At 42.7% G+C, this 25,169-nt stretch overlaps 1 long non-coding RNA gene across 5 annotated transcripts in view; it reads right to left on the reverse strand.

Moving 5' to 3' along the window:
- Positions 1-574: 574 nt before the first annotated feature.
- The window catches only part of LOC121671115, a 62,406-nt gene continuing 37,811 nt past the window's right edge, over positions 575-25,169 (reverse strand). For 4 of the 5 annotated variants that reach the window (XR_006018399.1, XR_006018397.1, XR_006018401.1 and 1 more), the window contains exons 7-9: positions 8,765-8,857; positions 7,489-7,647; positions 575-1,343 (exon numbers count right to left, since the gene is read on the reverse strand). This is a non-coding gene — a long non-coding RNA (uncharacterized LOC121671115). Of the gene's footprint in view, positions 1,344-7,488; positions 7,648-8,764; positions 8,858-14,496; positions 14,692-25,169 lie in introns of all 5 variants that reach the window. The other variant, XR_006018398.1, reaches the window with a different exon arrangement.

Genomic DNA, 25,169 nt, shown 5'->3' on the forward strand with positions numbered 1-25,169 from the left:
AGCCCCAAGCTACTGAAAAGCTTCTCTGTTTTTTAAGACTACAGGTCATTCCTTTCTCTGTGTCCAAGCTGCTCTTCCAATATATTTTTAAACTGTATGTTTGTTTCCAGTGAGTGGACTCCAAGTGACAGGAAAAACTCTGTAAGAGAGATTGTCTTCTTGCCTATAAATCTTAATTTGAAAGGAGACAGTATTTTTGGAATTCAAGGCCTAAGGTTTTTTCTCTGCAATATTTTTCTTCTGCCACTTACAGAAACACTTTGTCTCTAGAAGGAAGTTGCTTGATCAACTCTAAACTGAAGCAGGAGGCACAAGGCAAAAATCTCCTGTCTAACCCACATTTCTTGGATGGAGGAGGTATTTTCTTTTAGACTGTTCAGGACTTTGTTCCTTTGTCTACATCCAGGTGTGCAGGATTCCTTGTAGGGATGCTACATCTTCCTAAATACAATACAGCACAAATTTTTGGTTGTCTGGTCTCACTCTAAAATGCCCTAGGATGTCAGTGCCTCACCTAATCCTAAATCAGGAGCAATGGCCCTCATGGTACAGACGACTCAGAGATGCTTTGAGGTTCACGTATCCATTTTAAGAGTCTTGACCAAAACATTATTTATTACAGGTTACTCAACAACAGCAACAAACATAAACTTGCAAGAATGGATTGGGAGTGTCAAAGGCAGAAAAGTTCTACCCCAAAGGCTTGTTCTTTATACAAACTGGACGGAAAGAAACAGCACAACACAATGATGAGAAGCTCAGAAAATGGCTTAACATCTCAGACAGTGGACAGATTTCAGATGGGTGAAAACATACTCCTAAAGCCAGCTTCTGACCCCAATGGTTTCTTGCCTCCATCCTCTGATTTATATACTGCTGCTCTGATGGACTGGCTGTTAGAGCTCCTGCTGAATGCCGTGCCTGTCACCAGGATCTGGAAGCAGCCCAGAACTGGAGAGCAGCTAGCAGGCCCCCAGCCACACAGTTGAAAGCCACTTAAAATCTCCCCTCTTTTTTGAAGCCTGGTGAAGTAGGCTTTTCTTTGCTGAGGGACCCAACTTACCCCCAGCACAGTAGGTGATATCATGGTCTCATGCTTGGGCAAAGGAGATACCAAGATATTTGGGGACTTTGTGTGTAACTGATGGTAGCTCTGACTTCCTAGAGAGAGGAGATACAATCTTTGCTCAGCACTGTGCCCAGCTGGTTGCACTGACCACACTGAGGCACACTTCCAGGTGTACAGTTCATTATAAGATGAAGAGGGATATATAAAAATTCAAGATGGAGCACTGACTTGATAGCTGGATGTTCCTTTCTCAACCCCAGAAGCAGCAGAAGACCTGGAAGACACAAAGACAAGTACAGAACAAATCAGCTTTCTCATCTGTTGATGCTTTACATGGCCATGGCCAACACAAAGACAGAGAGAGGGATTCAGCTTGCCTTACAGCCCAGGATCTCCATCCAACATGAGCACTCTGGGCTTGTGTCACAGCTGCTGGAAAAAAACTGGCATATTTTTAGGGAAGATTAGCCAGGCTTGTGTGGGATGTCAGGTTAAAGTGACTCAGCCCCTAGACACACCTCTTGCTTTTTGCTGTTAGAAGGGGTGTCTAGACAGTTCAGGTGTAGGCGTTGCCGTGTCCACATTCAGTGGGATTAATCCCCGTTGGAGGACCACAGGCTGTGCCAAGGCAGCCCTCTGACACCACCTTGGTAAGCAGGGCAGAGGGCTGCAAACAGGCAGAAGAAGCCTATACCCCCACGAGGATTTAGTGGCCTCACTCCTGGATGACTTGCACAGCCACATGTGGCTGCAAGCAAAAAAACAGTGCCCAAAGCCCAACTCTCCTCTTCTCCTGGGGTGATTTGGTAACCGAGTTGTTCCCCTCTGGGAGCTCTGCAGGGGCAGCAAGAAGCCACACAACAAGGAGGGCCGGTGCTGATGAAGCCCCCAATTAACCTGCCTGATGGACGGGCTTCTCCAAGCAACCCCCAGCATCTGGGTGAAAACAGGAATGCAGCCCTTGCTGCCCATGGTCTCCAAGGGGACACCCCCAGTGTGTACACAACAGGACCATCAGGTAGCTGTTTCTGTTTCACTGATCATCACAACCTTTTATTCCTGGCACAGGGCACAGAGAGATGAAGGAGACTGATATGAGAAATGGCACCACCCTGCTGTAATGGAGCTAATTCTTCAGTGTCATTCTCCAAAATTGTGTGTCCACATACACACCTCACTGCCCTTTGTTTCAGTATCCCTCGGTTGTACCAGCACTACTTACCTTAAAAGGCATCTTTTAATTTTTTTTTAAATTAATTTTCACTACTTGTGGTCCAATCTTAATGATGTCCACCTAGCAAAGGCAGGTAGCAAAGGGTATCAGTTATCATGTTTATTTTTGGGTGTGGACTCAAACGGTTTGACTGGATAGTGGTAAGTGAATAGTTTTCATAAAAATGTCTAAATGCAAACAGAACACTGGAGTCCAGCCCTCCTTCCATTTGCAGTCAATTCCTTCAACAGCCAGGTCCCAAAAGTAACTCAAGATATTTCCAGTGAGAGAATAAGCAAGGTATGGAAGATCCTGCAGACACATTGCCTGTTTTAAATGCAAAAAGAACTCCAAAGAGATGATGTAACAAATGAGATTTAGTGCCTCACACAGCCAACATTCATGTGAAGAATTTTACTTTCTATGAACCAGGTACAGTGATTTCACTGAGTGCCACAGTGCTCTTGTCTGATGCCCAGTAGGTTTCCAGTTGTCCAAACCTTGGGAAGCACTGTTCAACAGCTCCATTTAGTCTTGCCATATATATCAAAGTTCAAATAGCTGGACCCTGTTGGTACCCAAGCCTATGATGATGACCATGAACTTAATCAATCAAAGGACTTTTCAACCACTTCCCAGAGGCATGAAGAAAGGGCAGCCCTGGAAGCCAAGGAGCAATGAACACACTCACAAGTAGATATAGAGGGACTTCTGCAGAAATATCTGCACGTGCATGTGTGAGAGGAAAAGACAAGATGAACTAATCCCTCTCCATGGGGCTATGTCTTTACTCTTTCAGACTAGCACATGTCTCCTTTGTTTTTGATAATAAGAGGTAATTATATCTGAAATGTTGAACTGTAAATCCATCACGTAATTAAGGGAATTCAAACTGCACAGAACTATGGGAATATTTAAGGATGGATTAGGGACAGGGACTCCGAGAATCACACTCTGTGTTTTCCATTCCTTGACTCAAAGACTCAGGCAGTTTGCTGCTTTCCCCAGGGACTTTCTATCTCCCCACCACAAGATAAGGGAACCACATGCTGATTCCAGGGAGAATCACTAGTGTACTGTGGTGGAACAAAACAGCCTTCAGACAGGGGTTTATGGCTTGTGTTTCCTTTAATTTTTTTTGACCCTCCTTATCACTAAACAAAAGCTTGTGGTCTTTCCTAGATAATCACATTTAAGCTCTTATAAAACCACATGCCTGGATAAAGCAAGTCTTATGCAACTCAGATGAAGCTTGCTTCCCCCAGTGCAATTATTATTGAAGAAATCTATCATATTTTACAGCAAAGCCTAAAAGGCAAAGTGCTCAATTAAAAATACAGATGAAGCATATTTCCACATCCTCCCACCCTCTACTGCTTCTATTTGCAAACAAAAGAAGGAAGAAGAAAGGAGTACTAAAAAAGGAGACTCATTCTTTCCTCATAGGATCACCAGTGACACTCACCTCCCGTGGGCAGTGCAGGAGGGAGTGCCTGGGCTTATCCCACAGTACTGTGTGGAAGCCTCTCCAGGGCAATGCTGGAGCCATGGTGCTGGTGAAAAAGAGGGGATTCAAGCCACAGAGGGCTTAAATGCAGGGTCTGATGTCCTTCACATCTTTCTATATTGGTGTCTGCTGGCCAAGCTCAGGCCCAAGGCATCAGTCCTTGTTTAGAGTGAGCCTGGCCTTGCTGCTGCTGGGAAGGTGCACATCTGTGTACAGCTGGCCTGGGCTGCCACACCAGAAGAGCTCTTCCTTATAGAAAAGGAAGGTGAGGGTGGTTTGAGCACAGCCTCAGACATGGGCATCACCAGAAAAACAGGGGCAGACATCAGGAACTAGAGACTGCTTGGGTTCTGCTGGGTCTATTTTGTTCTTGGTGTCCAGGTGAACTGTATCTGACATTACGAGCAGAGGCAAGAGTCATTTGCACCTTTCTCTCCAACAGTTCTTTCCAAACATGAACAGAGAGTGATTTTTCGGGGGTGATCTTTGGGCAAGGAATGCCATTACTTACACCACAGTCACTTGGGATAATATTTATTACCGATAGGCTTTTGTGGGGCAAGCTCAGGCAAGGGAGATCAAATCACTGCTTCAGGGCAGCCCTTGACTTATAACTGCAGAAATGCCAACACCACAAAAAGTTAAATGCAAAATGGAATATGAGTGTACAGGGCTTGACTCAGAAACGGTAAGATTCGGTGAGGTACTTTTATTTTACTTTGGGATGTACATGGGTCATATTCTACATAAGTGTAAGGGCTAGAAACACATTTTGGGTTGTTTGGGGAGTTTGGTGGTTGGTTGGTTGTTTTTTATGGGAACTAAATTTCTTAGATGTAAACAGATTTATTTTTTTTTAATAAAAGCATCACAGTGCAAAATTCAGAATAAAATTATGAGAACTGGCTACACAGTAACTACTGCTTCCACTTCTGCATCCAGCGTTGCAAAAACCTTGATTAAAAGCTAGACAACTTTCTTCCACTCACCACATTTGGTTCATTAAACAACCCAAAGATCTTCATATTTTGAGTATCATCCAATATTAGTTGAAATCTTTTGACTGGCCTAGATTTGTTTCCTTGCTGGAATAAGTGAGACAAGTACTCCACCCTTTCTTTTAAATAGACTTAAGGTGTACCATGGAAGTTACTTGGAACAGGGTGCAGGGACCATCAGGGAAGGATTAACTGTAACAAAATCTTTGTGAGGTTAAAAACTGGGCAACCTGGTAATTTAAACTCTGCAACGGGTCATTTGCCTGCAACAAACCAGCTTCCCGAAAACCAGCCTAATTACATGTGTCTACCTTAAAGGTGTTGTGTGAGGGTTTCTGTTGTTACTGGAAGATGCCTCTATGGAAATGCCTCCATAAAGCTTTTAAGGAGCCACCAACTCTGACAGAGCGGACGGGTGGACTGCAGACTGGGATTTATTTAGTGAGAGGCGTGAAAAGCCAGCAATCCGGCCCAGCATTCCCTGGATTTCGTCTCTGGCACAGGAAGGGTTTGCATGTTTCCCGCTTGTGGCTTCTATTTTAGCCCATATTCATTGCTGGGATGCTTGGACACAGCTGTGCTGGTTCATTAACTGCCCAGCGTGTCACTCAGCCCAAGCAAATGGCTTTGGGGTAGTGTCTTCCAATGACTCAAAGGGAGGGTAGACCTTTCTGTGAGGAAAGGAAGGTGTTGGTCTAGGAGATATTTGATAATCTCCTGAGATACGTTTAAAATGAGGAAAAAAGAAGAAGACTCAGGCAGGAGCAAGGCAGATTCCCACAGCAAAAAGGCTGGGACTCAAACGAACATTTCAGGAATACACCTCAGCCACCAAGAAACCCGAATGAGATATGAACCAAGACCATGAAGTGATCAATGAACCAATATCTCCCTTTGTGTTACAGCCAGTATCTGTAATAGAGAGCTCACTGCTCCTGTGGCTTTCCCTGGAGGCTCAGGAGTGAACAGTTTGAGGGTACTAACTGGACACCAAGAATGAGGGAAATGGATCTACAGTATCCCCACCCTTTTCTGGTCATTGCGTCCTGCTCTCAGGCAAGAGCCATTCACAAAATTAGAGCATGCTCAAGCCTTGCCCTTGGGTGCTTCAGTCTGGAAGGTGCCCTGCCCTGTTCCAGAAGCTGTGTCACGGACGTGCTGAGCTGTGCAGCTGCTAGCTGGGTGCAGTTTCCAAAGAAACAGGGTCCACATCCTGCTGCAAGTGACTCATGCTGAGATTATCCCACTCAGGAAAAGACAGAAGGAGCTGTCCCACCTCTTCCTCCAGGGAGGATTTGCAGCACGGAGGAGCAAAGCAGGTGCTGCAAGTGGGGAGGTTTGGGGCTTTTTTGTGCAGAAGAAAAGAGACAGCCCCTAAGGAAGATGTTGTCTGCCAGCCCACACTGTGGCATCCATCACAGTGACAGCCCTTGGCCAGGGGCAGTCTGGAAGAAGCATCCCTGGCATGCTGGCATGCCTCCGCTCCTTCCCCCAGCCTGGCTGTAACCCCTGCACTGCCCTGCTTCCCTGCTCCTGCCTCCCCATGGGCATTAGGACAACCCCCTGGGGCTGCTCGCTTCATCCTTTCCATGGCTAGTCTCTGGAAGGCCACTGTGGGCCCAGGTAGATTTAGGGGCTGTGGATACTTGGCTTTAAAGGCAGGAAATCCACATGAAAACATGACAAGCACGAAGTCCCCGTGACTATTGCCATGCTGGTACTAACCCTGTCTCAATAACCAGCTGGGGAAGCCACTCATCTTAAGTATTTCCCAAGGTATCTAAAACTAGTTCTAGTTTAAAAATCAGATTCAGGCTTAGAAGGTCAGCAAGAAGTGAGCCCAGCAGCCCTAGAGCCATCAGTCCAGCCCCCTACTGTGGCACAGCATTTCTCAGCAGGAAACATTGAGAGGGCTATCATTTACACGCTCACATCTACATCTCTAGGAACACAGATGCTTAAGACAATATGGACTCTGTAGTGTTACTTCCCAATCCAACATGTTGTGCTTGTCACTGGGTTGTTCTAGCCTTTGACCTGCACCATTACAGTTCTTCCCAAGCAGCATCCTCTGTAGTCACTTCCATGCACATGCACTCACACATGCCTGCACCACACAGGCTGCTGACTCCTGCTCCTCCAGGCAGTCAGTGCTGTTCCAATTGCCCACTGGAAACCCAGCTTGGCCCAAAAACTAAAGAGATTGACAAAAACACATTTCACTGCTCTTCCTGCAAAACTCTTGAACTCGTGAAAGTTGAACACATGAAAGCAATCTGAGGTTAGCGTATAATACAAAAACCACATGAAAGAGATAATTTAGCATTAGACACATGTTACCAGAAGCAGGTTGAAACTAATACAGGTTTTGCATTCAGGTCATAAAATCCAGCCCTTACATCACCTTGTGAGGTGTCCCTACTTAGCGTGCCTTGATGGGGGAACAGCTACACATGCTTCAATGCTGATACAAGTTGAACACACAGAGCACCCTTCTCCTTCAGTCTTTTCACCCACTCTTTGAAAGAGATACTCACACCTGCAGGAGAGACTCTGAATAGTAACAGACAATCCAGGAGGAATAGGGGTCAAAACCATTTTCTGGTGCCATTACAAACCTACTGAAAGGCCAGACCAACAAGCTGAATCCAAGCACTACAGCAATCTTATAACGCTGTTTTTTATCATTGCCGTAACATACCTTAAAGACCTGGTGCCAGTGATCCAGCTGGAGCACTAGAAGGGAGAGTAAGTGGTCCCCAGCACTGCCCACCAACTGTGGCACTGGAACAGAGGGATGAGGCCAGAGATCAGTCTCCAAGCAGCATTAAGGAGCCTTTGTTTGATCTCTGTTCTAATCCTGGAGGAAATCACATACAACCTAATGTTAGAAACATCTGGCCATGGTTGACTCCTGCAGGAGTCAACCATGTTACCACTATTTTTACAGAACACAAAGCACTCGTGCTCACTTTAGGCCAGAAAAAACCCAACAAATTTCAAACAAGATGAAGTTCTGAAAACAGAGCTCTGTTGCACCTTTAAAAAGTGTGTTGGCAGAGGAACTGGGAACTGGATTTACTTTGAAAGTTAGTTTGGGATGAAAGAGCTACACAGCAAAATTCTAAATCCCTTTAGAGAACAGAATGAAATAAAAGCAGATATTTCATCTCTTAACACCTTGTCAGCAAAATTCTCCTTCTCAGGGAGGACTTTTTTCCTTTTGCAAAATTATTGTGCTAGTTTGCCAATGGAGCTTTTCTAAGAACAACATAGCTGCTTTCTCATCCTGCCTCTCCCAACACTTCAACACTCCCTTCTGTAGTCCAAGCGGAAAATTCTTTCCCTTGGGGCCTGCAATGAAGCTCATACAAGTTATTGGGAGAAAACACTGCACTGATGTAAAACCCACTTCCCTCTTTCGTCTGTCCCCCCCCTTTTAAGATCCTGACCTTGACTTTCAACTACTGTTCTAGCTGGAGCTTCAGAAATGGATATGATTTGAGATATTTCTACTGATGTGCTTTACACAAAAATAAACCTATCAAGGGGCACTAAAACTATGAAGATCAATCAACTCAGAGTTAGGTTGAAAAAAATTCCAGTGTGACGAATGGCCTGACTTGCTAATGATGTACTGGCAAACACAATTCAATTGATCTTGTGGGCTGCATTCAACTTACGCTTTTAAAGAAAATTCTGGATAGAACTGTGAATATTAATCAAAAGACACTATCACTGAGAAAGGTTCTATAAACATTCTGGGCTAGCAGTAAAGACCACAGAAGAGGACAGTCTATGTCCTATTTTTAACTCTTTATTCACCAGCTGCAAATAACTGGAAGAATAGCAAAGGTATCACACACTGACCTTAATTAAGACAGTGATTCACCCTTTGCTCTCTGCAGACAAATGGAACAGCTTGGAGCTAGAAGGCTGACATGGAAAGAGAGTTTGGGTGAAGACGTAATATTTACCATGCAGGGCATCTTTTGAGGGAGAATATAGGGTTTCTGATACACATTATCCCGGAGAACACACAGAGTCAATTCATCTGTTTTTCTGGAAACCTAGAGAAATACAAGTATGAAAGGTACTGAGTTTTGAAAGTGTGGAAATCACAAGTTAATTTATCACTTTATCCTGACCCTTATAGAAACAGGGCTTTCATCAATCTAATTATACAATGTATTTATTTTACAAAAAATCAGACCTTGCAACATCTAGGAAACTATTTTTTTTTTATTCCTTCTCACCTAATCTTATTGTTCCAGGTGAAATGTCCTTCGAGAACAGCTCCAGAAAGAATGTTTATCTTGTAAGAATCAACACTATTTCAGTGTTATTTTTGCTTTGACTAGATCTTCACAAAGTTAATTTCGACAGCAATCTTTTCTTGACTAAGGAGACCCAATATTGAAAGTATATTAAAGAAGGAGCAATTTCTTTCTAGTTTTATTATTAAATTGTTCCAGAGGTTTCCAACTGATCCAAACCAAAGCCACTTCTTTATAAAACAGAATGTATTTTAAAAGATATTATTCATGATATTACTACCATTGCTCCACAAAGGTATCAAATGTAATCATCCCACAACCTACCTTGAATGCCTATCAACTGCTGATAATGAAAGTATTTATATCACTTTACAGTCATGATACCAAATGCCTTCAGATGAAACAGGGAACTACATCTCTATCTACCACATTGATAAAGAGCTTTAAAGAGAAAAAATGAACCAGAAGTATCTCTTAGAGTTCTTGGGGGGTGGGATTTTAAAAGCCCAGCTTTGCATGAGTAATTGAATAACCACACCTGTTCTGATGCCCAAAAAAACCCAAGGGCCCTGTGTAGGTGTCAGCATGGAGAGCCCGGTGCAGGACCACAACCAACTGTGGGTCCTTGTGCTGGGCTGTCTCCACAGTCTGGGTAGGGATAAAAAAAAGGAAGTTTGTCCAATCAAAGTGGGAAAACTGAGAGTACAGAATCAACTTCAATCATAGCAGAGTCTGAGTCTTACAAAAGAACTTCTGGAGAAAGCTATATACAGACATGAAAGTAAGCAAAAAACCTCCGTTGAAATAAAATATTTCAGATCAAGGCTTCAGCAAAATTTCCTTGCTTCACATCATCCTGGTGACAATACTTTTCTGTAGGAGGAAGAAAAGTGGCCTCTGTTTGGTAAACCCAGGGCTCAGAAATCAAAGCAGCCCAGTAGGGAAGTGGGGAAAACCACAGATCTGGTTTCATTTGGAGAGTTTTGAGTGGTTCTAGAGAAGTACTACTTCTAAAATGTCAAGAACCCAAATTCAAGGCTCAGACATCCTCCAAACTTGAGGTTTGACCAAAGAATATTAGGATTCAATCCCAATTCAATGAACACTGAGATGTGCCATGCCCATTTCTGTTTTTAAGATTTCAGGGAAAGATTTCAGGCAGGCTTCATTCTCACAGGGCATGTACAGTGTAGGCAGCAGAAAGGCAGAATTTCTTGCTGTGCCATTGCCAATGTGCCTTTTTTGCTGCCCAAGAGGAATTGTCTCCTCAGAGAGGAAGGCAGGGTAACAGCCAAGGCCACAGGGTACCACAGAGACTGACTGGTAGTCAAAACTGCGAGGTCAGGCTTTGTTACAGGGAGCATCAGGGGTATGACCTGGCACCAGAGAGATGGTTCTTCTCTTCTCTGCTCTCCCTTGTCCATTTCACAAATGTTGGTGGATCCTTCTGCCAGACCATGACTTCAAGGCTTTGAGGAAAGAAGCCTGACTTTAACTGTTCATTCAAAACCTCCTGCCCTGCCCCCTGCCAAAGGCTGTGTGCTGATATGAGAATTGTAAACACAGATAAATGGTTTTAAAATGAACATTAGTCCCTCAGCTTTTCATATGGTCAAACAAAATCTCACGTACAAATTCTTCCAGAAATTCGCATTCTATCCAATCCTACAGTGAAACTGAAGAATGGAGCTTAAGATCAGACAGCAGAATTAGCATCTTGAAGGATTTTGTGTCTCTAGATCACAAACAGTTTGGAAGGAAAATCCTGATCTATAAGCTAACAGAGCCAGAGGGCAGCTGTGGTCAGCTAGGTTTGACTCCTGAAAGGATGCCAGCAACAAGGCTGCTCTGAATGAATATCCTGCATGAACCTGAGTGTAACTGATGGGAAAAGCATCCAATCTCTACTGCAAATGATGCAAATAAATCGTAGTTCTGACTTTTGCTCCAAGAACGGTTTCCGCTGTTAAAGTTGAAGACTTATATGCAGTATGAACTCATCCAACTTCTGACTATTAATTCTTATAATACTATTGCCCAAAGGAGCTTCTGTTTCTGAATTTGTCTTCCTTATATAGCATGCCTGAAAACCAGACTTCTCTTGACTTGTTGTTTGGTAAGCTAAGGAGATGGACTGCACTGTAAGGCGTTTGCCAATCCCCCAGTCATTTTTGTGGCTCCTCTCTGAAAGATTGCCAGGTTTTCAACATCCTTCTTTAATTGTGGGCACCACAGCTGGATGGACTGTTCCCAAAGTAGTTGCACCAATGCCAAACACAGCAGTAAAGCAATCCCTGAGTACAGAGACAGGGAATATCACGCAAGCATTAGAAAGGATCCAAAGATTGCTTTAGACCCTTTGGCCACAGCACTAGAGTGAGAGATGACACTCAGCCAATTATGCATTCAAGCCCTCAATCATTTTCCAGATCCCTGTTTCTCAGCCCGGTCTATTCCATCTGGTACATAGATCTCAGATTTTTAATTTCCTTTACCTGTAGGATCCTGAAAAGAAAAATTATTTGCTACTTCCATTCTACCAAGGGATCCAAACCATGCTAATCTGGCCCTTGTATCACCTGCTAACACCAGCAGAGTGGAGTTCACCCCTTCTCACAGTCACTGCCACACCATTAAGCAATTCAGTGCAACAAATGGATCCCACTAGGAACACAATTATTTGATGTATTTACACTTTAAACCTCTTTACAAATCCCACTTTAAAATTTGTAACTGAAACAGCTGGACTCCATCTGCTATTTCTTATTTGATACTGTAACATTTGAGTTGATGAAAGAATACGTATGGGAGCAAGTTTAAGGCATATAAGAGGTTCTCCCATCAACATTAGTGTAATAATCAACCAGAGGGACTTATTTTTTTTTAATCCAACTGAAGCTGACCAAAGTTAATTGCCAAAAACAGTAATAGATGTCTCCAAGTGATACACTGCTTTAGTATGTTATTCCTTATGTATTCCTTGCATATCCTTAAATTTCCTTGAATATTAAATTATTAATGATCATAGCAATCTACTTCAAATATTGATCTAAATTTAGATTTCTTTAGCCTCTAGAACTTCCTCAGTGTTTCTTATCAGAAATCAAAATAAAGACCTAGGAAGTTCTTCAGCTTTGTACCTCTAGGATTTGGAGTTAGAAAAACCCAGTGAGATTTGCATATGTAACTTTAAACCTGATTAATATTCTCCTGAGTACCAATGAAGTGAAAATTATTCCATTATCCAGAGAAAACATTCATCTTTTGTTTATTCATAAGATACAAAACAGGGTCTCTTTGTGCCACTATTATCAGTTTTATCACAACCAGTCAGCCAATTGATGGATTGGATGGATTAATCCTATGGATTATTTACTTTAAACTCTATTATCTTATTTATCTGATTTTCCAAGGGAGAATGTCCTAATCAGACCTTCCTTGACACACTAGCATTGAACTCTAATTGGGCATTAGTGAGCAAAGTAGCAGAAGCAGTTTTCACTCTTATGAAAACAAGGAATCCAAGCATCCTAAAAGAGATCTGGGACACAGCATTTTTTCAGGCCACAAATCTGCTGTGAGTATTCCAATATTTTCTTACTCTCAGAAAAGCTCTAGGTTATCTTCTGCCGCCCTGGGGGGCAGCCCCGCTCTGCACTGGTTTGGCTGCTGCCTCCCTGAATACTTCAGATTCCCAGCAGTCAGCTGCCGAGGGAGACGCTGTTCCAGAGTTAAGTTTGTGATTCTACTGAAGGTCATTTTCTCCCCGTGTGCAGGCGAGCACAGCCCGACTGGTGCATTAGAATAAACAGATGATATCAGCACCAGCAACAAATTATCTTCCTAGGCTCTGTAATTTCTGGAGAGTAGCAGGTTGCAGCAAGTCAATTTACATTGAGGATGAGAGAGGGAGGGAAGCAGAGGTTATACTGGCATTAGCAAGCAATTCAGTACAAGGGAAAAGGAACAGTGAATTGGAGCTGGACAACTACACTGTGAAAGAAGCCACTATCTGTGCACCCATATTGCTCCTAGTGAGATACACAGCAAACCAGAGGTGGGAATATGGAGGTTTCACACCTGAAAGGGATTTGAGTTTTATGCTCAAGTGCAAAAAAACCAGAGAGAACATGTGCATATGCATGTAAATGTTTTGGGACATGTAACTGACCACATGAAAAGCAGTTCCTTGCACCAGGACTTGGGGATATGCTGCAGCAGGAGGGGACAACCCACTCTTAGTTTGCTGTTTCCAGGAGAACATTTTTCTACGGCTGAGATTCCAGTCCCAAAATCAGAGTGGTGGCATAACCGCACTCAGGAATCCTTCCACTGCTTCTCTGCAAGAGTGGGAGAGCACATCTCCCTATATATTTTCAGATGCACAAATATTTTAGCCTGTAGTACTATGCATAAGTACCTACCAATAAGTTGGCAGAACTGGCAGAAAAACACGGAAAAACTTTATAACAAAATGAGGAATGGAGCTCCACACTCCTAAAACCCAACTTGGGGTCCCAGAGAAGATGACTTGCTCAATTTCTGTGACCCAGGCTAGTCTCTGCTATGTTCAGACAGAGCACACACACCTGTCTGTGCACAGAACTGCAAGATAAGCCCTGAAGTTTATGTAATTTCTCCAGATGAGGTACCCATTAAAGGCAAGTCTTACACCTCTGTTTTAGTCATAGTATCTCTACACCCATTTCACACCAGCCCAAAAAGCCTGCACTGCTTTTTCATAATATTTTCCTAAGTGTTTTAAGAAGAATGCGTATTTCTTATTGGGGCTGGGGAGCAACGAAACCCTCTGCTGCAATCTTATTTGCAGAAGACAGCAGACACTCATTTCAAAACTAGTCTGGCTTTATCACCACAGTGAAAGATGCTATTTCAGCATTCCTCTGCTGGGATGGAAAGACAAAGCTACCACACATCTCCGTGCAGGTAACTCTTCCTACCTCTAGACTCAAGGGAATTGTTCTTCCCTTCGCATATGTGCTGGCAAAAAAATATTCATTCCAGCACCCTGCAGCTCCAGCCCTGACATTTTCTACTGCTGTCAAGAAAATATCTGCAGATATTGATGAGTTTTGATGTTTCATTCATATCAATCCACAGCTGCCTACACTATCTGATATTAGTTTGCATTTACCCAACCAAAAAAGGAAACTAATCTTACCAGTCCTGAAAGACTTCAGTACAAATGTGAGGGGTAAGTCACTCAAGAAACTCAGAGATATAGAAATTCCTCTAGTTTTTCTATAAGAACACATTTATATTTTTCGTCTAGAGGAACACACAAAATTTAGATATCAGTAACCTTTGCAGGCTACATTAGAGCTAGAGGCAAAAAATTTAAAACCCCCAGCCACTTGCAAAGCATTACAAATATTACTCTATGTTCCCTACATCATCCTTTAGATACTTACAGGTTTCCACCTGCTGTCCTGATTCCTCATTTCCCTTACTTGAGAGAGTGCAATGAAAATTCTACTGCCATTCTTTGTCTGATGTTCACTAAAGGTCTCCTAGGGGACATCTGTAGACCCAGGGTTTCAGTGGAGCAGGACCAATCTTTCCTTCAAATGATTCAAGGGACTTCTCATGCCTTCTCCTTTCCCCTACTAAATAATCAATTCAGAACAAAGAAATACATTCAATAACGTGACTCAAAACTAAGAATTCTCAACAATTTCAAGTCAGTAGCATTTCAAATTATAGGTCAGCTATTCACACAGAGCTGAAAGCAATCAGTATAAATCTAGATTATTTTAGGAAGAGTCTGATGTCTCCTTTTCAAACTGCTGGGTGACTGTAGTACAAACAAAATCAGGCTGCTGATTCTCTGATTTAAGAGCTTGCAACATTAGAAATTAAAGAATCCAGTCTCCCGACTCATTTCCATGTCTTTGTACTGCTATCAAATCCGGGTGGGTGCAGCATCTTATCCTTCTAGCGCAATATTTACAATATCCTGCTATTCCTCTCTCAAGCCCTGTTGAGGTTTCTTGATTTTTCAATTCAGTTCAAAACAGGAACAGTACTTTTTCTCTCCTAATACCTGTTAATATTTTAGGCAAATCCAGTTGAAATGGCCTGTGATTAGCTTTCAAGGGGCCGATCCATATATTGTATTATAGGCAAATGACTACATTGCTCAACATTTTAAATGATGCTGAAAAAGAAATCTTAGCAGAGGGAGAAGTCCAAATATTCTCCCAAGGAAACTGGGCTAGCACATTCAAAGCACAAAAGTTTCCATAGCCAAAACATTCACATCTGGATGCTTTTAACTTAGTCAGCATGGCCAGACACCCACTTGTATCTGGGTGTTGTGCAATTCCAGCATGAAACTCAAACTCATATCATGAATCCAGAAGAAGCAGCCTAACACTCTGCCCTCACACCCCTTCTTGTAAATCTTTGATCCTAGAGAACTTCTTCCAGCTCTAGGGTTTGGAATAACTTGTTTTCAGACCAAAGTTGTCTTCTCCAAACCAAGTCCTGTATCCTGGCTGAGTTAGCTGGAGTTAAATCAGCATAAAACTAAAATAGCACAATGGAAAGTCAGGCTTACTATTAAATCATGCTCTATTTTTATCTGGCAAAGCACTTAAGTATGTGGTTGAGATGCACAGAACTTAAGCACATGAGTAAAGTTAGTCCTCTGTTTACACGCATTGTTAACTCAGGGCTTATAAATCAACTGATTTCATGAATCTGGCTGAAATATTGTGATTTTTAAAAGAAAACACACACTGCTGATCTCCAAATATAAAAAGGGATCCATAGGGTCAGGATGCAGAAGCTTGTACATCAAGCAGGAAAAGCTGAGTATTGGCAGTTGGGCTAAAAGTTCACACACACCTACAGAAAGGAAAAGGAGTGTTTCCAAGTGAATTACGGGACAACACAAAGGAGGAAACAAATTTTGGAGTTAAGCAGGTTCAACCTTAGCAGAATAGGGATACAAACATGGTGGTGCAGGTAAAGCCAAGCTTTATCTAGCCCAGCAGCCTACCAACAACTCTGTCCGAAAGCAGATACTTAACAAACACACAACACAGGCCATGCACAGAATGGCCACAGTCCTCCAGCTTCTGGCCCTTGGCAATTTAGGGACTAGAAGCAATCTCCAAGCCCACACAGGCCCTTGTGTTTGCAAGTCTCTGGTGAATGGATCCTACAGAATTTTGACTCATCCTCTCAAAGTTATTTCATTTTGCTATTTCCAGTATCTGTCATCACTTACACAATAAAATAATTTTAAAAGTACACGATTTATTCAATGCCCCTCTCGATCTAGTTTCTTTAGCACCCTTAGCTCTTATGTTGCAAGAAGAAAGGAATGGTCAGTTCCCACTCATCTCCTCCATATCACTCATGATTTTATGATCCTCTGTCAAATGCTTCTTCCATTTTCAAGGCTGAAAAGCATTACTTTATTTAGACTTCTCCATAAAAAAAAAAAAAAAAAAAAGAGAGATTTCATACTTCTAGCTATTTTTACTGCTCTTTGCTATGCTTTCTACTCCTAATACATCTTTTCTGAAATTGAGTGAACAGTCCTACATGCAGCAGCCAAGAATGCAGGAACACTACAGGAAGATCCACATCTCTGTCTCTCTCCTCTATATACTGCAGTGGCATAAGTTTTTTATTTTGCTGTCAATTATTAAAAAAACTCCAAAAATCTCTCTTTGACATTTATAGGACTTCTAGTACTTATCTGACATTTCAGGAAAATGAGCAACCATGACTTTATTAATCAATTTCCTAAGTACAGAAACCACAGAGAACATAGCAACCTAGAGGCATGAATGGTCAGGATTATTTTCCCCTGTGTTATTTATGTGTATTAACATTGACTTTTGTCTACCATTCTATTGCCCAGTCTCTCAAGACCCTTGAGAAAAGGACCAAAAAAAGTTTAGTTTTCACTGTGATAGTGATTTTTTGGCATGAATGACTTCCCTGCCCTCCCTACTAATGCTTTTTTCCAGATAGGGCTGTTGAAGAACATAGTTTCCCCTGCCCCAGAAACTCTACAAGAACTGCCCTCCCCTCCTCACCCCGAAAGGATCGCTAAAAGGAACATGAACATTTTCTAGTGTGAAAATTGGCTAGTTACAGGTATCTTTTTCTTCATACCTTGCTGAGACCTTTTCAAAATCCATTCAAAACCGCAACCACACTGTATTAGGTGTCACATGCTTTTCCAGATGCTTATTCACTCCTTTGAAGATCTCCAGGGTTTGCAGTGCATGCCTTTAGTTTACAAGGGTCGTGTTAGCACGCCCGCACTATATCGTATTTACGTATGCTGCCACTAAATCTGTTGTAATTTCCTTTCCATTTTTCCTGGTAGAGAAGCCAGACTTGAGGCACCTGCAGTTTTTTTCATCCCTGCAGGAGCACTTTTTAGGACTGGTGTTGCATTAGTTACCTCTGCTAGGATTGAGGCTGACTGAACCCAGAAGTTTCACCCCAGAGCAATTTAGAACATTTGAGTGAATATTGTTTGTCCTGGTGATTCGCTATTGTTCATTTCATTCACGTCTGTTTTAAAAGCTCTTCTGCCAACAATTCAATTAGATACCATTTGCTGGGCTCAAACCTTGGAGGACTTTCCTGCTGGCCGTGCAGGCAGTGCCTCTGCTGTCAGTGGGTTTGCTGACCTCCTTTCACACCTTGAGTATTGGCTGAACCTGTCAGTTCATGTCGTATTTGAAGGAAATTTGTTACGATTTCCATGGTTTTTGTGAGTCACTCCTCAGACCACTTTAGTTTGTGTTGCAATAAGTTTACATTTCTCCTGTAAGAAATTATATTCCTCTCTGATTTCTTTGTTTAGGTGTGATTTCCACTTTTTTAAAGACACCATTTTATTGTCCCCTTCCTCCATTGTTTAACTGTAGTAACTTTTTGGGGGGTTAGGTGAATTTTGGGAACAGGTATGTTTTCTCCACTATACAGGTACAGTACTTACACTCTTAGTTAATTTTTCTACTCATTAACGTTATTAAAATGAATTAAATTTCTTAATATTACAATGTTTTTGAAATAAAAACTGTCATGGTCTTTGGGTTTTTCCTAGTGTTGCTATTCCTACTAAAGTAATTTAACCGACCATGAATTGGTCAGTATTGTGAAGCCATTCTTCAGTGCAACAGCTATAATTTAAACAAGGTCTTAGCCAAAAATTAATTTTGTCTTTTATTGGTCTGTTTAGAAATATAAATTAAAATTTGCCCTTTATATCCTAAGTAGGATAAATCTTCTCCAGTCTATTTTCTTGCATACTGTCCATTGCCTCTGATCTTTTTAAAGTATTTCATAGATATTTTCACTGCCATGGTCAGCTGTTTAAAAGGGTAAGTTTATTATAATGTTTTTCTTGATTTGGCATGGCAACATCCAATCCATAGAGAGTGGGTGGCAAATGATGATACAGATAATTGATTTATCTTATTGCACTTTGCTTTCCAACCAACTGTGAGTCACTCCTCCAATGGCAAAATCTATTCCTGTTATTTCCACATCATGAGTATCCTGGTAGTGCAGTGTTGGTACTGATGAGCTTCATTCAGTAAGATTTCTGTGAGGCCACAACAGTGCAATTCACCCACATCCTTACCTTATATGCATTTAATATTTCTAGGAAAGCACAGATACTTTACGGTCTTAGTCTGTGAGTGCCTCATTTAACTGGGGATTTGCTTAGACTCTTGGATTATCTGAACATTACTGGTGTCTATTCTGTCCTGCCATGAAGGCACAGAAGGAAATTTGCCATCAGGACGAGTGTGTTCTTCTCCAGGATCTCTTCTCAAATAATTTTGAAGACCCTCCCAGTGTTTGTTTTCATTCCCAGTGCCACCAACCTGGCTGTCCCCATTTCAGAAGACATCATCCCTCCCATCCATTTTTGAGCATCTCTCCTGTTTCTAAGATATCTCTCCTCTTTCTTCCCACACCACTTGCTTAGACACACAATGGGGGTCTCTCATTGTCTGGGACAAGTATTTATTTAATGCTGTAATGGAGCTCCTGTTCTTTACCATTCTCCCCTATCAAAATGTTATGTTTTGCCTCCTGGACCTCTCCCTTGTGTTTCTTGCTCACACAACCATGACCAGACATGGTGCACAAGGAAGGTCATCAGCTCCTCTCCAGTACCCCCTCAAAGGCTGCCCAGACACCACAAGATACAATGCCTCCAGAGCACAGGCAAACCACTACATGCTCCCTTCCTGGCCTCATATTCCCAGTTATCCATCCCACACAGCACCACAGCCTGCCTCTTCCTCCTCAGCGGGACTGTGGTTCTTCCAGCATGTCTGGCTTAAGTGGATACACAAAGTTGCCTTCTGGCAAAATAGAGAGGGGTCACATGGACAGTATCTTTTGCACACATGTTTACTCATTCAGTCTGAAACACGATTTTATGATTTGCCTCATTGTCTCCTAACTGAAGCACCAACAGCAAGTCAAGCCAATTCTCCCAATCAAATCTCTTCTAAATGTTCATTGTACATTCAGCACCCAGAAAACAAAGCTTCTTTTACCACACACCTAAAACTAGCACAAAAACAGGCAAGCATGTGCTTTCCAGAGAGAAATCTTGGTGCTAATACCTCCTATCACCACAGTCTTCACTTTCCTGTGCTTAGGGAAGTTTTCTTCTATTTAGAAGCCAACCTTCTGGGGAACACAACTGTGGTTTTTGCAATATTTTTATTTTCTAAAGACTGACCCTGTGTTTAATTTGCAGAAATCACATGGTACAGAACAGATCAGGGATTTTGGCACAGAGGCAGGAGGTACCTTCAACCCTTGGTCAATTAAACATGAAATGTAAAACCTGGCAGGTATTGCATTTAATCCTCTTTGCACCCCTTAGCCCCCTGCCAAGGATCAAAAGTACTTCTCTTCTTAAAAAGAATAAAAGATTTCGGAACACATCATCAACTCCTCCCTTCAGCCCTCAATACTGACAGTGTTATCTCTATACACAAAGCTTCTCCCCCTTTCTCCAACTTGGCAACAAAACCCAAGCTCAATGAATATTTTATGTGTGTGTGGTTAATGGAGCATTCTGGCTCCAGTCCATTAGGAACCTTACACAACGGTGTATTAACTGCTTCTCAATGTAACATTTTGAGTCTGTCCAAAGGGGATGTGTGTTTGCCAGTTGAGCCAACACACTATTATTGTCCTGTCAGCCTAGTTCCTGTCTTTGGTTGAAGAGCAGGGTCCACTGCCACAGCAATTTGCCACCATTGTGCTCCCAGCAGCAACCCAAGAAGATTAGCTCGGCTCCAAGCTCTATGTTCCCCTTTGTATTTTAAGGTCTGTATCTCATGTGGGGTGGGGAATGCCTGCAGTCTTTCCCCTTCAAAGATATACACAGGGATAAGCAATCACATCACAGATTAACATAAGGGTGAATATAAAGCAGTTGAGATCTTCAGTTGTAATGGAAAGCAGGCCCCCATATTTTTTCATTAGCTCTGAAACTGGTAACCTTAAAATCCACTTGATTGATTGAAAACAAATGATAGCAGAATGACAACATTTGACAAAGTACTTATTACCTCCTCACTTTAAAAACCTCCTTTGCTCCTCTGGGCCACCACAGGCAGAACACCACCTCCATCAAAACCAAAATCAGCACAAAGATATCTCAACAGTCACTTGGGCACAGGTCACTCCCCTTAAAGCCAGGGACAGGGTAATTCCACCCTGCACACAGACAATATCCATGGTAAATAGTAAAAAGAAGCAGGTGCTGGATTTCTCAGATGAAGAGCCCTGTGAGAGTTAGGGGTCCAGATCTGAATGTTCCCCTATGCCTCCCAGACAGCTTGTGGAGTGCACGGGAGCTTCCAAAGAGTGAATCATCCCAACCTAAGGCAGACGTCTAGAGTGGGTAAGGTGAATGGCATGGGCTGTTTATCACTCCTCACTGAGCAAAGAGGGAGTCTAGATGACAATCTTAAACTTTATGTCTAAGTTTTAGATAACCAAAATCAGGTGAGACGATTCCCAGCCCCAAGGTTTGCAGACTCATTACCAGGTGAGCCACAGACCCTGACAGACTCAGGGCAGAAAACAACAAGATAAAGAAAAGTGCTGATGTGGAAAGACTGATCTCATTCCTTCCTGCCTGAAAGCAGAAAGAGATGATGTTTCAGAAGGCAAAGCCCATCCCTTGCTCTCACACTGTTGCTGAAACACAGTGGAAGAAAGGGACCACCATTGCTGGACTTGCCGGGGCACTGTCGTGCTTTCTACAACATCTGTATGAGGCAGTCACCACCCACAAGGGGCTTGGGTATTGCAGGCCAGTAAGCAAGGCCCAGAGGAGGTAGGGAGGGTCAACTGGCCAAAAAATACGTGAAGTGAAGGCTTTCAATAGGTAGGGATCACCTCTAGACAGATGGTTCCTCCTCAGCCAGCAGTGTCTGCACACCCATGACTTACCCAAAATGGGCAGTGGTGGAAGGGTCTGGAGCTGAAGGATGTGGGGAAATGTCTCAAAGACACACAACTAAGGGAAGCTCCATGCAAGCTTTGAAGTAATTTCCCATTGCAAGGATTTGGAAGAAAAAGCAGTGGTTTCCCCGAATGCCCTGACAGGATCACCACATCTCATGTCACTCTTGAGAAAGGACAGGCACAGCACAAATGCAATTAAAAGCCATAAATCTGACTGACCAGAAGCTGAGCTGCTCTGAATACAGCTCTGAAGTCAGGTTGTTTCTCTGTCCCAGAGGCACAGGCAGCAAATCAGTCATCCCACCAGTAGATAATCCAGTTACCAGCCCTCCCTCTTCTCCCTCCCAGATCCCTCAGCTCCCCCCAGCCCCTTAGCGCTATCATCAATGGAAAGTTTTAGAGAATTAGCTGAAAACAACCAAAGCACCTAATTGACTGAAGAAGGGAAATGGCAACTTCCATCATCTCAAAAAGCTGCACCTTTCTCCTACTCATCTCAAAGCAGAATAAAGGAATTAAAAACACAGCCTGGGGCAGCCAGCAGAGATTTACAAGAAGCAGACATTAGTTCTAACTCTAAAAGCTGGGTGTGTGCTTGAGCCAGGAGGAGCAAACAGAGAAACGGAGCAGAAACATACAGTCTTTGCATTTAAAGAGGAGGAAGGAGAAAGAAAAAAAAGAAAAAAAAAGAATCAACAACATTTAAGCCCTTCCTAATGAAACAAAGATCATCCTGGCAACATGAAATGCTACCCTACATTGTTTATTTATCGACACAAAGAAAGAAGCAAGTTGGCACCTCAGAGGGTATTAAATCCTGGTTTTTTGCTGACTGAATGACCTCAGCTGAAATATTTTCCATGACAAGAGCCCAGAAGACGCTGGCACAGTGTCAGACAATAAGATTTTCAGAGTGTATTTACATTCTATCCATGGCCCCAGGCTGTTCCAAACCCATAGGCAGGTGCTGCCTTTATCTGTTCTTTGCTCACCTGGCTCCCTAGCAAAATGTTCTGAGACCTGTGGCTCAGCTGCCTTAACTGTTTGCTGCCTGGTGCTCAGAAAGCTTCAGAGACATCTGAAATCCTGGCAAACAGAGATGGAGACACTGTTTGCCCCTCAAAGCAGACCACTGAGTGGTGTGTAAGGCACTCTTGCCAAAAAGTAGAGGGAAAACAATGGTGATGCAATGGTAAGAGACAGCTAAAAAACAGATTAATTCATGCTGAGAAAAGTGATGCTTTTTAAAAAAGGAAGGGAGAAGGTGGTTCTTTCAAGGATGCACTGCATTTTCCATGACTTGGGATCTTTAAACTAGGTCTGGATAGTTCTCTAACAAGCAACAGTCAAGATCCTGAAGAAAACCAGAGGAAGAGGGTCACAATTGTACAACTCGAAGCCTTGAAGTCTGTGCAGGACAATATTCCACTGTCAAGCAGAATCCCACATCCGTAAAGCAGTGGACAAAAGGGAGGGAAGCAGGCTAAGCCACAAAGAAGCACAGTGTTCTGCCTTTTGTCTCCATGGTGCAAGCTCCCTACATTGCAGGCTTCCAGCTACATTCTCCCCTGGACCAGCTCCTGACCTGGTCTTCAGCAAAACAATCTGTTCCATCCCTGCGGTGGAAACAGCCTCCTCTTTGCTCAGTTTAATTTGGCTTCTCGTGCACAGCTCCTCTCTCTTGAGTAATAAGCCTTCAGGAGATACTGTGAGAGGCTACGCCCTTCATACCGCCCAACCAGGAAGAATGATAATTGCACTTCTAACAGCACCATGTACAAGGCAGCCACCAAGGCAGAGGAAGCATGAATCAAAGCAGGATGAAAAGGAGGGGCTTTACCCTCTACCTAATAAGGTATTATTCATGCTTTTGGAAAGCTTCATTGCAGAGAGATAAAACTAGACATAATGGGTATTCATAAGCAACTGCCTCTGGAAAAGGAAAGGCCTGCTTGCCATCTCACCCCTATTGTCAAGCTGGACTCACCTTCAACCTTCCCAACCTTCAACTCCCCTTCCCTTTCCTACCTTCTTGCCATGTGTCCTTGTTTAACCTGTCTTGTACCCAAGTCAGCTCCCCCTTGCCCTCGTGCATGGCTCAGGTCTGACTCAAACACATCTTCCCACCAGTTCCTCCAGTCCCATCACCTTCACCCAATCAAGGAAAATTTATTTTTTCCTTTCTTTTTCCCTTTCTCTCGTTCCTGTCCTCCCCGCAAAGTTCTTCAACTCAAATTCACTCCAGGCCTCTCCTGTGTGCAAATCATTTCCCTTTTCATACTCCTCCTCCAGCCCACACCCATCATGTCACCCCACATCCGAAAGGATGCCGACATCTACTAACTGCGCTTGTAACTGTATTTCTGTATTTGTCTGGCCTCACTTTTCACCCAGGAAACAAAAATGTGACCTTACCCTCCAACAAATTTACCATAATAAACTTCCACTCATGAGCCCAAAACAATGGTGAGTTTTAAACATCTTCACAAAGTAAATTATCCACTGCTCACTTATATAACCTGTCACTGTCCTTTTCAATCCTGTCCAACAGGTTATCACAGTGCATGAGCACCCTTCAGCCTTTGCCATTTCTGAAGCTGTTCTATGCAGCAGGACTATGTTCTATGGGCAGGACTTGCCACATCGGGAAGTGCAGCTCCAGGCACAAAACCAACCAAACAAAAAACAAACCCTGATTAAACTTCACAAGGACTTTGGGTGCATGGCAAATGGACTCCTAGAGGAGTTTTCTAAGAATCCTGATAAAGGTAAACATAGCAATCTCATCAAAGTCACAGCAATTTGGATAGCCAATGAGCTAAGGCCCTTTGAAAGCTCTGTAGGCATCTTCAGGTACTAAAATGCCTTTGGAAACAAGACATGGAAACTGCAGCTAGTTATTAAATGTTTAACCAGGTCTGTGGACAGCTCTTTGGTGCCTATCCTGGGATAGGATCAATATGCACACACACACTAAGACCACCACACAAGTAGATGTACAGAGAACTTTTTAAAGCTGTCCCTTCCCTGGCTCTGCCCTCACAACCATCATTACAGACTTGTTTAAGAAACAAACCACAACAAACAAACAGACAAAAAAATCCCCCAACAACCAGTCAATCAATCTGCAGACCTCCTGGGATGAAATAAATAAGCAATGAAGAGCTCCTCTCAGCTGGAACAGCAAGGATAAAAATGAAAGAAAACAGAAGACTAACCAGGTATCTGCCACCTTCCATTCTCAGCAGGAGCTCTGAGTGCTGCTTGCACTCAATGTTGCTGCACTGTCCAACCCAAGGACATCTTTTAAACAATGTCTCACTGATAATCCTGTAAGGATTTTCAGCTCTGTCCTGCGCAGCATTTTAATTACTCACGCTGTTTCATGAGCTCAATCATTTACAGAAGGTATTTTCATCCCACTAACTGTAGGTTTCCCAGAGGACTCAGTACAGTATTTCATGTCCTTGGTGCTATTAAATGCATTAGGAAAGCATCCAGACTCCAGAAGTCAAATTTTTTTGTGCATGCATATGTTTTAGGAGAGGAAGAGGGCAAATCAGGTAAAGGAAAACTTTTAGGCGTTAAACAAAAAAGAAAT

This window comes from Corvus kubaryi, unplaced genomic scaffold (genome assembly GCF_017639235.1).
Source record: "Corvus kubaryi isolate FWS band 111438036 unplaced genomic scaffold, C.kubaryi_AGA036_p1.0 37397, whole genome shotgun sequence".
Taxonomy (NCBI): domain Eukaryota; kingdom Metazoa; phylum Chordata; class Aves; order Passeriformes; family Corvidae; genus Corvus; species Corvus kubaryi.